Source organism: Talpa occidentalis, unplaced genomic scaffold (assembly GCF_014898055.3).
Source record: "Talpa occidentalis isolate TD23 unplaced genomic scaffold, MPIMG_talOcc4v2.1 talOcc4.11, whole genome shotgun sequence".
NCBI classification, from domain to species: domain Eukaryota; kingdom Metazoa; phylum Chordata; class Mammalia; order Eulipotyphla; family Talpidae; genus Talpa; species Talpa occidentalis.
In genome coordinates this window covers 70,105,444-70,118,323 of record NW_023601104.1, presented here as the reverse complement: position 1 = coordinate 70,118,323, position 12,880 = coordinate 70,105,444, and the positions used below count along the sequence as shown (strand labels likewise).

The 12,880-nt window shown below is 36.5% G+C and overlaps 1 long non-coding RNA gene across 1 annotated transcript; it reads right to left on the bottom strand.

The window, feature by feature from the left end:
* Nucleotides 1-2,210: 2,210 nt before the first annotated feature.
* Nucleotides 2,211-12,820, bottom strand: LOC119238291 (uncharacterized). Its single transcript, XR_005123528.2, has 4 exons — nucleotides 12,611-12,820; nucleotides 11,360-11,476; nucleotides 2,920-3,035; nucleotides 2,211-2,830 (listed from the first exon to the last, which is right to left on the bottom strand). It is a non-coding gene; the product is annotated as an uncharacterized LOC119238291 (long non-coding RNA).
* Between the last annotated feature and the right edge of the window lie 60 nt (nucleotides 12,821-12,880).

Sequence of the window (12,880 nt, the reverse complement as noted above, 5' to 3'; positions counted from 1 at the left end):
TTTTTTTAAGTCAAGATAACATTAGTCAACTACTTACATATGAATTGTTCATTGGAAAAAAAATTTGAAATGTCCTAAAGGATATTTTTAAATAAACTGTTTTGAAATCAGCACGTTTTTAAAAAAAGCTTATTCACAAATACCATTTGTTTCTAAGACAATTTCCCCCCTATATATGAATTACTATAGAACAGAGAGCTCAGATGAAGATGTCACCAAATAAAATAAACTATCACCAGTTACTGGCCCAGAAGTTCTTGCTTTGTTTAAAATATCTGACCAAAAAAAATTGCAATTTCACACATCTTTTTTTTTTTTTTTTTTCATTTTCCTCCTTCCTATTCCAAAGTATGTGCCTTTCTAGCCTTATACAATTTCAACCTGTGGCATTTTAAGAGACTTCTATCATCACAGCTGTTTCTCTTAGAGATACTGTTCTAAACCAAGCCAAACGTTCCTTTCAGTAAAAGACTTAAAACTATTAGAGAGCTAATTCTATTTTTAAATCATATGATAGTGTAATTATCCTATCAAATTTGGACAAATTAATTCAGTTAATATCCCTAGTGTTTAAGAAATCTGCATTTTAAAAGAAGTACTCTGAAAAAAAATAAGGTATTTTTAAGTAGTAAAAAAACTTTTGAACTTTGGTGCCGAATTTTCCCCTTAAATTAATTTTTAAACAGTAATATGCATACTTCAAAACTCACTAACCATTCACACCAAGTTGCCTTTAAAAAGTAGTCACAATTAAAATTTTCCAGTTCATTTATTTATTTTAAAGCCTAAGTATTTTTTCCTAATGCTGACTGAATAATTAAATATAAATCTGATACTCTCATCAACTATATAGTTAAGTCGTCTTCAACATTGCATGCTAATTGGGGCACCAATATTGTTGATACTCAACACATCCATGGTAGTCACCCTAATGATTCATTAGAGGAAGCCAATAGAGAATCAATGCTAAAAACAAAATTCTCTGGAACAGAGCAGGACCTTCTTGGCTCCAAGATGGTGCTCAACTTGGGGAGCTAGAATGTCGACAGGTCACCATTGTCAAATTTGCAAAGGCATATGATCATTGAAAACCAATACTATCTTCTTTTAAAGCAGTGCCCTTGGTCATCATCATGTATAAAGTGTTCTGAAAGCGCATTAGAAAGGGAATCATTCCACAACTCCTTAGCAGTCATGTGCAATCCTTATTTTAGATTCTTCATTCTCATAGTTGCTCTAACACTTGTCTTTGGTCTTTGGTATTTTCTTGAATATACCTTTGGCACCTAGTTTTCCCAATATGTTTTCTCCATTAATGTCAAGTCTTTAAATAATATGCTTCATAGGTCACGACTCTGGACATTGAAATCAGACATCTCACTCAAACCTCAAAGAACCACTTCAAACAATTCCAGGAATCTACCCAACTTGTTAAGTAATTATCTTTCAAAGTGCAAAATACAGGGACTTATCTAAACTTCACCACCAAAGGAATTTAAAACATTTTGTCAAATAGTGAATGATCAACTACTATACAAAAAATCAGTGCAGTTTCACCCAGGCAGCCCTAAATACACTTTTAGAAGAAGAAATAACATCATGTAGAATTTCTGTTGCTCTCACCCATTTGTGAGAAGAAAATTTTTCAAATGACCAACCTACTATAAGCAATTTTCACCTGCCTTTTTCCTGAGCTTCACAGTCTATAAAAATGACATTACAAATAAATTTTTAACTAAAGGCCCACCACACATTTTCAACAACCCCTAGAATTTACCAAGAAACCCATTTGCAAGACTATTTTATTAAATTTCATGTTTAGAAGAAAGTCTAGCAAGCCAAAAAAAAAAAAAAAAGTCAAATGGGTCTGTTTGTGGCAGTCTGCTCATTACACTCAGCAGTGGGCTTGGTGTGCTTGCTGCCTTGAGCTCCACTCGTGAGAAAGGAGAATGGTGTCAGACAATAATTTGGCACAATGCTTGATAAGCCAAAGCATTTCAGAAAGAGCCTACCCTTCTCCTCATCATTCAAGAAAATTAAATTTGCTCTGAATTTCATCCTCAGAGATAAGACATTATCAATTTAATCTGTTGCTTTTTTTTTTTTTTTTTGGTTACTTTCCACTCAAAGTGGCAGAATTTGAAAATTTGGGACTTGAAATGTTTAAATCTATATAAGAACTTGATGTAAGTCTCCTCCTACATTCCTGATCTTTAAAAAAAAAAGTTTTTGCTCCTAAAGCATTTATTTGCTGCTGTATAATATGTGGATATATTTTCAATTTGACTTGCTATATTAAGGACTGCTGAGTGATAGCCATGGCTTTCTCCACTCAGGTCAGCATGCATTCCGTCTGTGATCTCAGCGCACTGTTAATTAGTGCCTTAGGTTAACATCTTCACTATAAACAGTTCAGGCATTTAGAAACAAAGTATCAATGGACTTAACAATTACTTTAATTCATTTTATAAATAAGCAACTGAGAATTTTGCTCCAAGTGGCTGCCAGTGTAGCCCATTCCATAAATGGCATTCTCCGAAGCATAAGGCACAATATGATACGAATGCAGCTCTTCATAATAGAGAGACTGAGAACAGCATTCCTGTACCATAAACTTCAGCCGTTTTCTTGTATCAGAATAAGCAGTCTTATAACAGGGAGCTTCTTTAAAGTATTCATAGCTCTCTTTCTCCGTCTCTAGATGTATCTTCCTCAGCAAATTGTTAATTAACACAGACCTTCTTAAGTAGGTTTCTGGGTCTTCAAGAAACCTGAGCTTCTCCAGAGAAAGTTTGAGAATGCAAGTCCTGTCCTCAGGCAATATCAGGTGCTGAAAGCAAACACAACATTAAATTTCCATCTTAGAAAAATGAAATCTAGAGTCTTTGGCAAATGACAAAAAAATAAGTAGATCCTTACTTTTGGAAAATACCCATGGTAATCTTGATGTAAATCTTCTTCTTCTGCATATTTTCTCTTAAAGTAGGCTACTTTCGACGTTGTTAATGAATATGTTAATACTTTTGTTGGATAAGCTAAACAAAATAAAATAATTGAAGAAAAGTCAGATTTTATTGTGGCAAAGAGTATTCTACAAGTCTAACTTGTAAAAATAAATTGGTAACTCCAGATATTATTATTCTTTCTTTATTCACTAAGAAACATGGCAAAGCAGTGAATGGCTATTGTATTACAGCTAAAAAAGCCTTTTTTTTTTTTTTTTTGTGGGACCCTCGCCGGTGGCCGGGGAACGAACCGGCGCTGCAGAGGCTGCGGGCAGCCTCGCAGCCCAACACTCAACCGCTGCTCCACCAGGGGAGGCCCTAAAAAAGCCTTTTTACAGAAAAATGCCACCATTCATAGATATCCTAGATTGGAGGTTTATATTTATTTCCTTATTTAGTCCCTCAGAAATAAAATACTTACCAATAATCTACTTAATTCCAAGCCATTGAATGGTGGAAAGAGATGTTATTTTTCATCATTCTTTTAATGAAGCTGCCTGATTTACAGAAGGCATTTAATGTTACTGGGTTAATCAAATCAAGTGCAAAATATTTAATGGCCCAGCTATACCTTAAGGAAATAACTTTGTGCTTCTATACACAGACCCAATGATATCATCAGGTTTAACCATCCCCATAACATATCACTTAAAGGAGGGTAATCAAAAGTAGACGGAAATTTTAAGTAATATTATGACCAGAAAACTTGACTTTACTACAATATCTGAAATCTTTGTTCACGCTTGTGAAATATATGATTGCACTGGAGGTTTCTGACTTGCTTAAGGGAGGAAGGACAGCATTCTAAAAGCCAATTTTCAGGAAAGAAATGGTTTGTTTTAAAGAGAGTTCCTAGTGTGTACACTAGGTGGTGCTCAGATTACAGAAAAAAGGCAAGTTCAACCTTAAAGACAGGTAGTTCCTAGTAAAAACATTGAAGGAATTTAGAATACATGTTGAGTCCATTTAGTATTCATTCAATCTCAGGGTGCCAGGCCAGAAAGATCTTTAAACAACATCATCTATTCTACCCTTAGTTCACACCCTCAAATATGTCTAGTTATTGAAACCATTTGATTGATGTAAGTAATTTATTAATGTGTTGGTTAAAAAAATTTAAGGTTAAGATATGTGATGTTCATTTTTGAAGGCCATAAATGTTTTAAACCTTAAGTATTAAAAATGTGCTCTTTGAGAACGTGCCTCTTCTAGTCTCTCCTCCAGCTGGGTGCCCTCTTTCTAATGCTTCCTCTGGATTTTTGTAGCTGGATGGTTTACCTAAACCTGTAGGAGAGGTTACAAAAATCACACTAAAACATTCCAAATTTTTACTGGTATCACTGTGTATGATAACCCCAACTGAGCCTTAAATTAGATTCAGCATGTTTTGTAAGGATGGAATTTCATAAAAATTTGAAACCACTGAGAATGTCCGAGATAAAGGTACACACAGAGCCACTACTCTATGTGTACAATCTCTGAATGCAATAACAAAACTCAGTTGATATGGAGTTTTCACAGATTTCAAAATGTTGGGGCCATCCTAAAACCCATATTTCTGGGTCCCAAACCCAGAGTTTCTAAGTTAGTAGATCTGGGCTCAAGCAGAGAATTTCCATTTCTAACAAATTTCCAGATAAACCTGTGCTGCAGGTCTGGGGTCTACATTTTGAGCACATCTATGTTGTAGATTTGGCAGCAGTGGTGGTAGCACGCCACATGCCAAGTTAAAAAGCAGAATGTCCAGCCAATCGACTGATTGCCTTATCATTAGAATGCCAAGCAATTGGCCTGATTGAATTTTGTTGTCATTGCTACTGTAACATTGGCTTCATCAGCTTAGCTGCCTTAGCCTCATGGACAAAGCCAGAGTGCCTTTTAACTAAGCAGCAAAAGAGAATGAGGTCACTTCTCCACATAAATTCCTAGGTTCACATTAAGAAATATCACTGATGTAGTTAGCATTATGGTTAGACAGGTCACTGTTTCTTGTTTTCTTTTTTAGTCAACATCCATTGAATTACTGCAGTGCAGGAAAGACTTGGAAATGAGAAGAGTGATTACAGATAGGTGAAATATAGATAGATAGATAGATAGATAGATAGATAGATAGATAGATAGATAGATACATAGATACATAGATACATAGATACATAGATACATAGATACATAGATAGATACATAGATAGATAATGATGGAAAGTTATAGAGAGATGACTAAATATATATACATAAAATTTTTTTAATGTCTGCTCATTTTCTTTTCCAAAGTGTCTACAGCATTTATGGCCAATTAAAAACCCTTTAATGAATGGCACAAGTAAGGGCTGGTGGCAGCTTAGAGAACCAAATGGTCACATAAACTAAGTGATGCTCTGGGGAAGATATTAGTATAGATTGAAACCAAAAAATTATACTAAATATCTCAAGGTTCATGAAGACTGCTTGACTGTATTCAAGCAATTAGGCTAAGGTACAGAAATTATCTGATATAGAACAAATCAGATCATGAAAATACAGAGTAAATTCTCAGGGGTCTAGATCTGAGTCTCATCACCAAGAGCAACACATTCAGTCACTTAGTTTATTGCTCTTAAAAACACCCCCGTGGGTTATTGAAATGCTGAAAAGCTTTCACAGCTGGTATCGGTTTGACAATCACCTCCTTGCAGGCTGTTTAGCTATTTGCAATGTTTTCAGCATCAAATCTTGGAGAAGCTTTTAGCCACTTTGAGACTAAAATATATAGCAAACACAAGTTCCTACATCTGGCTTATTGGCTGGACTAGAACTCAAACAAATCAGAGTTGGAAACTTTTGATGACCTGATTTAATCTCCAAGGTTTACAGAAGAGAAACTATAGCCCAGAGAGGTTCAATGGTTTACAACATATTGTGTGGCTCAGTTTGGGTTCTGAAATCATAAGAAAGAGGATTTGAATTCCAACTCTGATACTTCTTTTATGTGACAGTGAGGAAATCATATCAACTTGCTATAAATCTCATTTATAAAGTGGAGATAGAAATAACACTGACACGAAGGATCATTGAAGTAATTCACGAAAAGTGTCTGGCTCTGTGCCCGGCATATAGTAAGCACTCAATCAAATTTTACTTCTTATTATTGCCAATAGGTCTATCACGTGGAAGCAGATGCCAGACTGGTCTCCTAGCTCTGACACTAAAACTCTTTCACTACCCTACCTCCCAGAGGGACTGTGTTATAATTAGAGAGTTAAAAGATAGTGGAAGACTCTTTCAAATGGCCAAGTTAAAAATATATAGTACACGTGCCATAAAGACTCCAAGAAAACATTTCTGGATTTATTGTCTCTGTTCTTACATATGGATGAAGGAAATATGAATTGTTTTGAAATAACCAGATGGAGAGTTAAAGTTACTCTGAATATAAAGACATGTACATGTTATAATCCAGTAAATGTGTAAGTAAATTTGTTTATATCATCCTCCTGCAACTAGGAAGCCAAACTCAACCTAACCTGTGATTCAAATAAAGCAGATGATGAAATAGATATGAAAAAACTTTTTTAAAAAAGAAAAAAAGACCACTTTGTCTTCATACTCAATGCTCTGTGCTCTGAAAACAAATAAAGATTATAAAACTGAAGTATACTGAACTTATATTTATCTCTGAAAGTAAGATGGCTAATGCTGACTTGAACATTCAAATTTTCTTTAATGCCCTAACTTCTAGGCACATGAAATACCTGTAAGGGACTCAATGCACTTGAGAGGGTAAAATTTCAACAAGCAACAAATTAAGTCACAGAACAGAATGACCGTCCTTGTCATTAGGGTTCTGGCAGTACAATTTACACGTATATCTTCAAATAAATGTTTAAATATAATTACAAACAATTGCTCAAATACTCTTCCTTATTGTTCTGCTTCTGCCTCCAGACAACTAAATTCTATTATTGTGCGAGTGATTTCATTTGGTACATGACCCAGGGGCAGTACATTAAGGAAAGATCATCAGCAAATTAATTTACAAACACTTTGAGAGAACAGACAACAATGAAAGAACAACTTCTGTCAGTGTCATCCATTCATTGTCCATGACTGTGAAACAGTCCAAGAGAGGATGAAGTGACTAGGAGTTTAAGGGATCTTGATTTGGGTAAGGTTTTCATTTTCTTCCCCGTGACACATTAATCAAAATACTGCAGAAGCAGAGTGGAGACCATCATTTTAGACATGTGTATCTGTAGCCACAGACAAAAGGAGAGTTTGGGAGATGGGGTGAATGAGGTGGGTTCTAGTCTCAGATGGAAAATGCCTCACATCACAAGCAAGTCATAGACCTTGGCATCCATGCCTCACTCTTTTCCCTTTGTATGGTGTTAGCCTGGCTTGAGCCTTAAAAAGTATGTGTCCCTTCTATATAAATGATGCTTTGTTGGTAGCAAAGCTAATGGACATGCTGCCTTAAAGGCCATGACCACTTTTGTTTTTCATCGAGTTGTCTCACCAGTCACTGTTCCCCATGTGCTACAGTCTTGCTAACTGACTTAAATTACTTCATATGACTTCTAGTGCTGGCCCACAGTACCAATTTCAAACCCCAGTTCTACAGTTCATTTACTTAGTGACTTCAAGTAAAGTAGTTAACCTCGAGGAGCTTGGGTTTTCTCATGAATTAAACAGGAAAACAATATCCAACTTATTGAATTATATGTGAATTAAATAAGATGATGTTTAAAAACTACAGTGACTGTCCCATATTCACGTATTTTCTGCTCAGTAAATGTAAGGTATTTGTATGGCAGTGAGCTCATTGTTTAAATCACAAATATACATCCTGCTCAGCAGTACAATCTGTATGTAGGACACTGTCCTCTCTTTAGAGGGAAGCACAGGGTACATTCTGAGTGTGTCCAAGAAAGTAGACAGGTGCCAACCTTCAAGGCCATGATGCTGTGCCTTCTGTAAACTGTTAGCTTTGCTGATGTCTAGCAATAGTCCAGCAATCTTAGCCCTCATAACCCCTTACCCAGTACTTTTCTGGATAATTTGCTCTATGGAGTAGAATACAATACCAGCTTTTAGCTATGAATCAATGGAATAATCTATTTCTTCAGATTTATCACCCAACCCAAACACAAGATTGAGTCTACAGGCAGTTTAATATTTCCTGTAACTCCAGGAAGACTTTCTTAGGAACTTCCAGAGTTACTGACAGCTGGTGAACTAGGAAGGTTTCTCAAAAGACCAGCAGCATTGGCTAGCACTAGGTTCCACTAGGTTCCATAAAATACCACCAGTCCCACAAACCTCTCCTATTCCACTAGTGATGGGCTCTGAGGTAAAAAGGACATCATGGAATAGCACCAGCCACGTGATCATGAAATTACTGTAGATGCTACACCGAACCCTGACTTCTCCCATAATCTGAGCCAACTTACTATAAAGACCCCCCTTCACCTTGGTATGTGAGAATAAATCAGGAAAAAAAATGTCAAAGCAATCAAATTGCTAAACATAGATTCCAAGAAATGACCATCAAAAATATCAAGGGAGATGTTATAACTTCCTTATATACCAGGTCTGTTGCTTAGAAAAGAGGGTTTGTGATTCTAATAGGTGGGAAGCAATTGTCTTTCAGAAAGTAATGAATCTACATGCATCGTCTTCCACTTTGATACACCATTGGATTTGGGTGTATCGCCAGTGTCGGGCACATTTGCCAGGTATCACAGAAAGGTTGTAGAAAATCTAATGGCACTAATCAACAACTTCACTCCCTAAGAATATATCTGAATGTGCTCTGGGGCTGGGTGATGGTGCCTGATCTGTGTCACCACCTGAAGATGCTCTAGCAGTGAAATATTCTTCATTCACAGGATACCCATTTTCTAAAGAACTGTATGTGTTTCATTAAAAGTCATTGTGTTCAAACTCAGGAATGGAATTTAAGTTAATAAATGCTCTCATCCCCATGTCAGATATATTTGTGGTCAGAACCACAAAGTGCCTGAGAACGAGCTTAACACTATGCTTTTTGAGACTGATTTCTCTTTTTAAGATCCCCAAATTTTCTTGCTGTTTCTTATCTTTTAATAATCATTTGTAAAATAATATATCCACTGATGCACCACTGTAGGGGGATGTATATCCCACTTCAAGCCTGTTGCTCTGCCCCTTGTAAGCATCACTGGTACTTAGAAGATTCTTGTATCTCTAGCAGGCAAGATTTTTTGTTGCACTTTTCCTAATTTTAATATGAATATTTTTATTTTCTAAAATTAAAACTATATTACATGCTGAATAGAACCTTTAGCAGAACTTTAGCACTATACATTAATATCCTTTATCACCTCCAATGAGAATTACTTCTGTAAACCAGATGGCTGTATTATTAGGCTGATTGTGTAATTGTAGTCATGTAATCAGGAAAAAAAATTAATAATTGTTAAGATTAAAAACTCAAAATATTAAAACAAGGTATTGACACTGTTTAGACAGCCAGCTTATTCAACTTGAGAGTGGGAGAGTGAAAGATAAGAGCTCTTCCTAAAACCTGAAGGTATACTTATTTTTCAGTTTTAGTGCTGAGTGATTGTGGTCAATTTACTCCTTCTGAAATCATTATTTTACTTGAGCTTTTTTGGGGTTTCTGAAGCATTCTGTTTGGCAAACAGAGCAATCTGAATTGCTTACACCTTGGCTTTAGCGCTATTGCTGGGATGTTGGTGTTTTGACAACGAAAGCCAGCTGGCATGAATAAGTCCTCAGTGTAGAGTCCAGATGTGGAGGAAAGGGCCTCAGCATCTTGATCAAATCTTTCAATAGTTCCCTATTTCAAAACATTTTCTAAATCTCACGAAAATAACGACATAAAATTGAGCATGGAACACTTAAAATCTTTCAAATAAAGCCTATAAGGAAAAACAGAAATTAGAACTTGGTTTCAGCTATAACCTGCTTGATCTCAGCCTTACTGTCCTTAGTGCAACCCCCCTCTTTATAACCCATGATACCTACAAATATTGCTGGTGTTCAAATGATAAGGGCAACTAGATCCTTAACTACAAATTGTTGGAATTTTATTACACATTCCAAGGATCCACCAATATCTCTAGGATTGATGCTTATATTATAATAATACATTTGATTATTTTATTTAAAGTTAAATACTATAGTACATTCTGATGAATAAAATGAAGCAGATATATTCATGCACTGTATGTACTCTGCATATTATGCATTCATGATAGTGTCAAAATTAGAATTTTAAGACCATTCTTCACTTGACCTTTTTTATTTTAATGGTGGTCTCAATGAAAGGGCAGTCTGATTCATATAAATTAAAGGGCTCTGAATGATTTCAAACTTCTATGCATATTACATAAGTGATAGGATGTGTATAAATTGCTAATGCATAAGATTAATGCATATACATGAACCAACATTGTGGTCACTTTACTCCAACTTTCCTCAGATTGATAACATGAATAGAATACTATGTACTATCTCATGGTAGATGACAATAGATCTTACTAGTCTCCTAGGATTTGTTTTTCACCATAAAACATAGTAGCTAATGATGGAGGAACACAGGAGGGTTGGTGGTGCTGAAGACAAATGAAGCCAACATTTTAATAGCTCAAATGATCCTCTTTAACCCTTAAATTAATTAAACTTTAGGTATTTCAGTAAGTAATTATAAAGAGTGGTACTTTTAAAGCCTATTAATATTCATAAAAACCAGATCAGAGGAAATTTTCAAAGAAGTTTCTGAAAATGTTTATCCAATCTATTATTTTCATAAAGGGAGGTAGAGGGAAGAAAAGAAGCCTGGTATATCTTTATGAATTTAATTGTAGTTTGCTCGGCTGTTTACCTACAGGACCTGCACATGGATAGCTCGGTGCATGTGAAAGTTACACAACACTGGGGGCTGAGCACTCATTAAAATACTTCATTCTGTTTTGAAAATTGAGTTAGAAATGCTTAACACTAGTAGTTTCTATCATCATGACCTTAATGTAAATGAAATGTTAAGCACCAGCACAATCTTTTTTTGCTACTTGGAGAGTTCTCTTCATTTCCTTCATTCAGACATGCACCTCTGCACCCAAAAAGCTCCCACTTGATATGTTCCCTGAGCCAGGTTACCTAATTTGGTCCATCCTATTCACACGGGCTTTAGAGAGGAAAATATGCCAGCCCACAAATGTCCTTTCTACAGAAAACCTCTATTAACTTCTACCCAGCAACCATCTATATAAACAACCCCTTATATTGATCTTGTAAGTTATGGTAATGCTACATTAGCATTTATTTTTCTGGATACATATTTAAACAGTAATTTCTTTTCAGCTAGTGATTACCTGGTAATGCTGAATCAATCTGAAAAATGTATTTCTAGGAGAGCTTCAGAATATCTGGTGAGAGTTCCCCTTTGCACAGAGAGCATTTCTCACAGCCTCAGGCTCATGAATGGTTACCTGAGATTTTGAAACAAGGAGACATTCACAAATAACATCAAAATACTGCCCAGACTTGAATTGGTTATCAAGTCAATAGAAAGCATGCACTAGGAAGCCACTAAGATGTTTGAGGTGGGGTTAATCTGGACCAGATAGATGAATAGGTAATTAAACAGATAAACCTTCCAACACATAAACACACTTTAACGTCTCCCAGATTTAATTTTAAACATAAGGAACCTTAACTATCCTAAGAAATTTGGAAGTAACTGAATAACTGACCTCACTAATTATTTACAAGATGATTATTTTAAGATTATCTGTAGATTGATTTTATTCAGAATCAGATGTACTTAATTTGTTCTTAAATGCCAGGTCTTGGATAATTTCAGAAAATATTCCTTCTAAAGTTAACAATCCAGCAGTTAACTCAAAACAGATTAACTCAATCATTCTCTGAAATACACACTATTTCTCACAAGATTTGAAATAACCAAATGGTACTTTTTCTGTGAAAATGTTTTTTTCTTTAAAGGACCATGTTTAACTGTACCCTTTCTGCATAGATGTATGCTTACAGATCTCATCATCTTCTATATTTAGAGAGATGAGCTTTCCAAAGGAAGATAGGCAGCCAATGAGGAGGATCCCATTAAAAGAGGTGAGTTACTATGGTTACTTTTCAGGAGGTTGAGTAACATTGAAGGGCTGCTCCTGGCCAAATGGACCTTTTCCAGAGCAGGACCTAAAAAGACTGTCACTCTCCATATGTATTGATTCAATTAGTCAAGATTATACTGTGTCGTTTTAACCTTAGCCACAGACTTTCTATGGTGCTTACAGCTTCCAGATCTCCTAGCGCACATTAGCATCTAAGTCTAAGGAAAAACAAAAAGGGCTGAAAACTTCCCAACAAACCTAACAGCAGCGGCCAGGGGAATCCTCCAGAACCAATCTCAAGATTTAAAAAAATCAAATCAGGCTACCAGGAGTCACCAGCACCCCACTTTTCAATAACTAGGGAGGGCTGGGGTGGGATCCCAAACATGTCCCTATGCTCAGCCTCGATGATGAAAGAGTCTTTGCTGAGCCTCAGAGGAAGGTACCTAGATGGATGAGTCCAGAAGTACCTTGTGAGCTGGGTCTACTCACCAGGCGTTTGGCGCATGCACCTGTTTCCTAAAGGCGCGGAGTTCGATGCTCCCTCCAGATTTTGCAGCGCTGTCACTCTTCAGACCCGCGCTGGCAGCGGCGGCTGGGAAGCAGCGGCAACTGCAGCTCAGCGGGCAACCCAGGCTCCTGCAGGTCTGTCGCTCCAGTCTCTGAAGCGCCTTTCGCTCGGGTTCCGAACGCGAGGCGGGTGCTTAGCTGTTCTCGGCTCGCATTGGACCAGAGGGAGCAGATGTTACCCGGTTGCTAGGA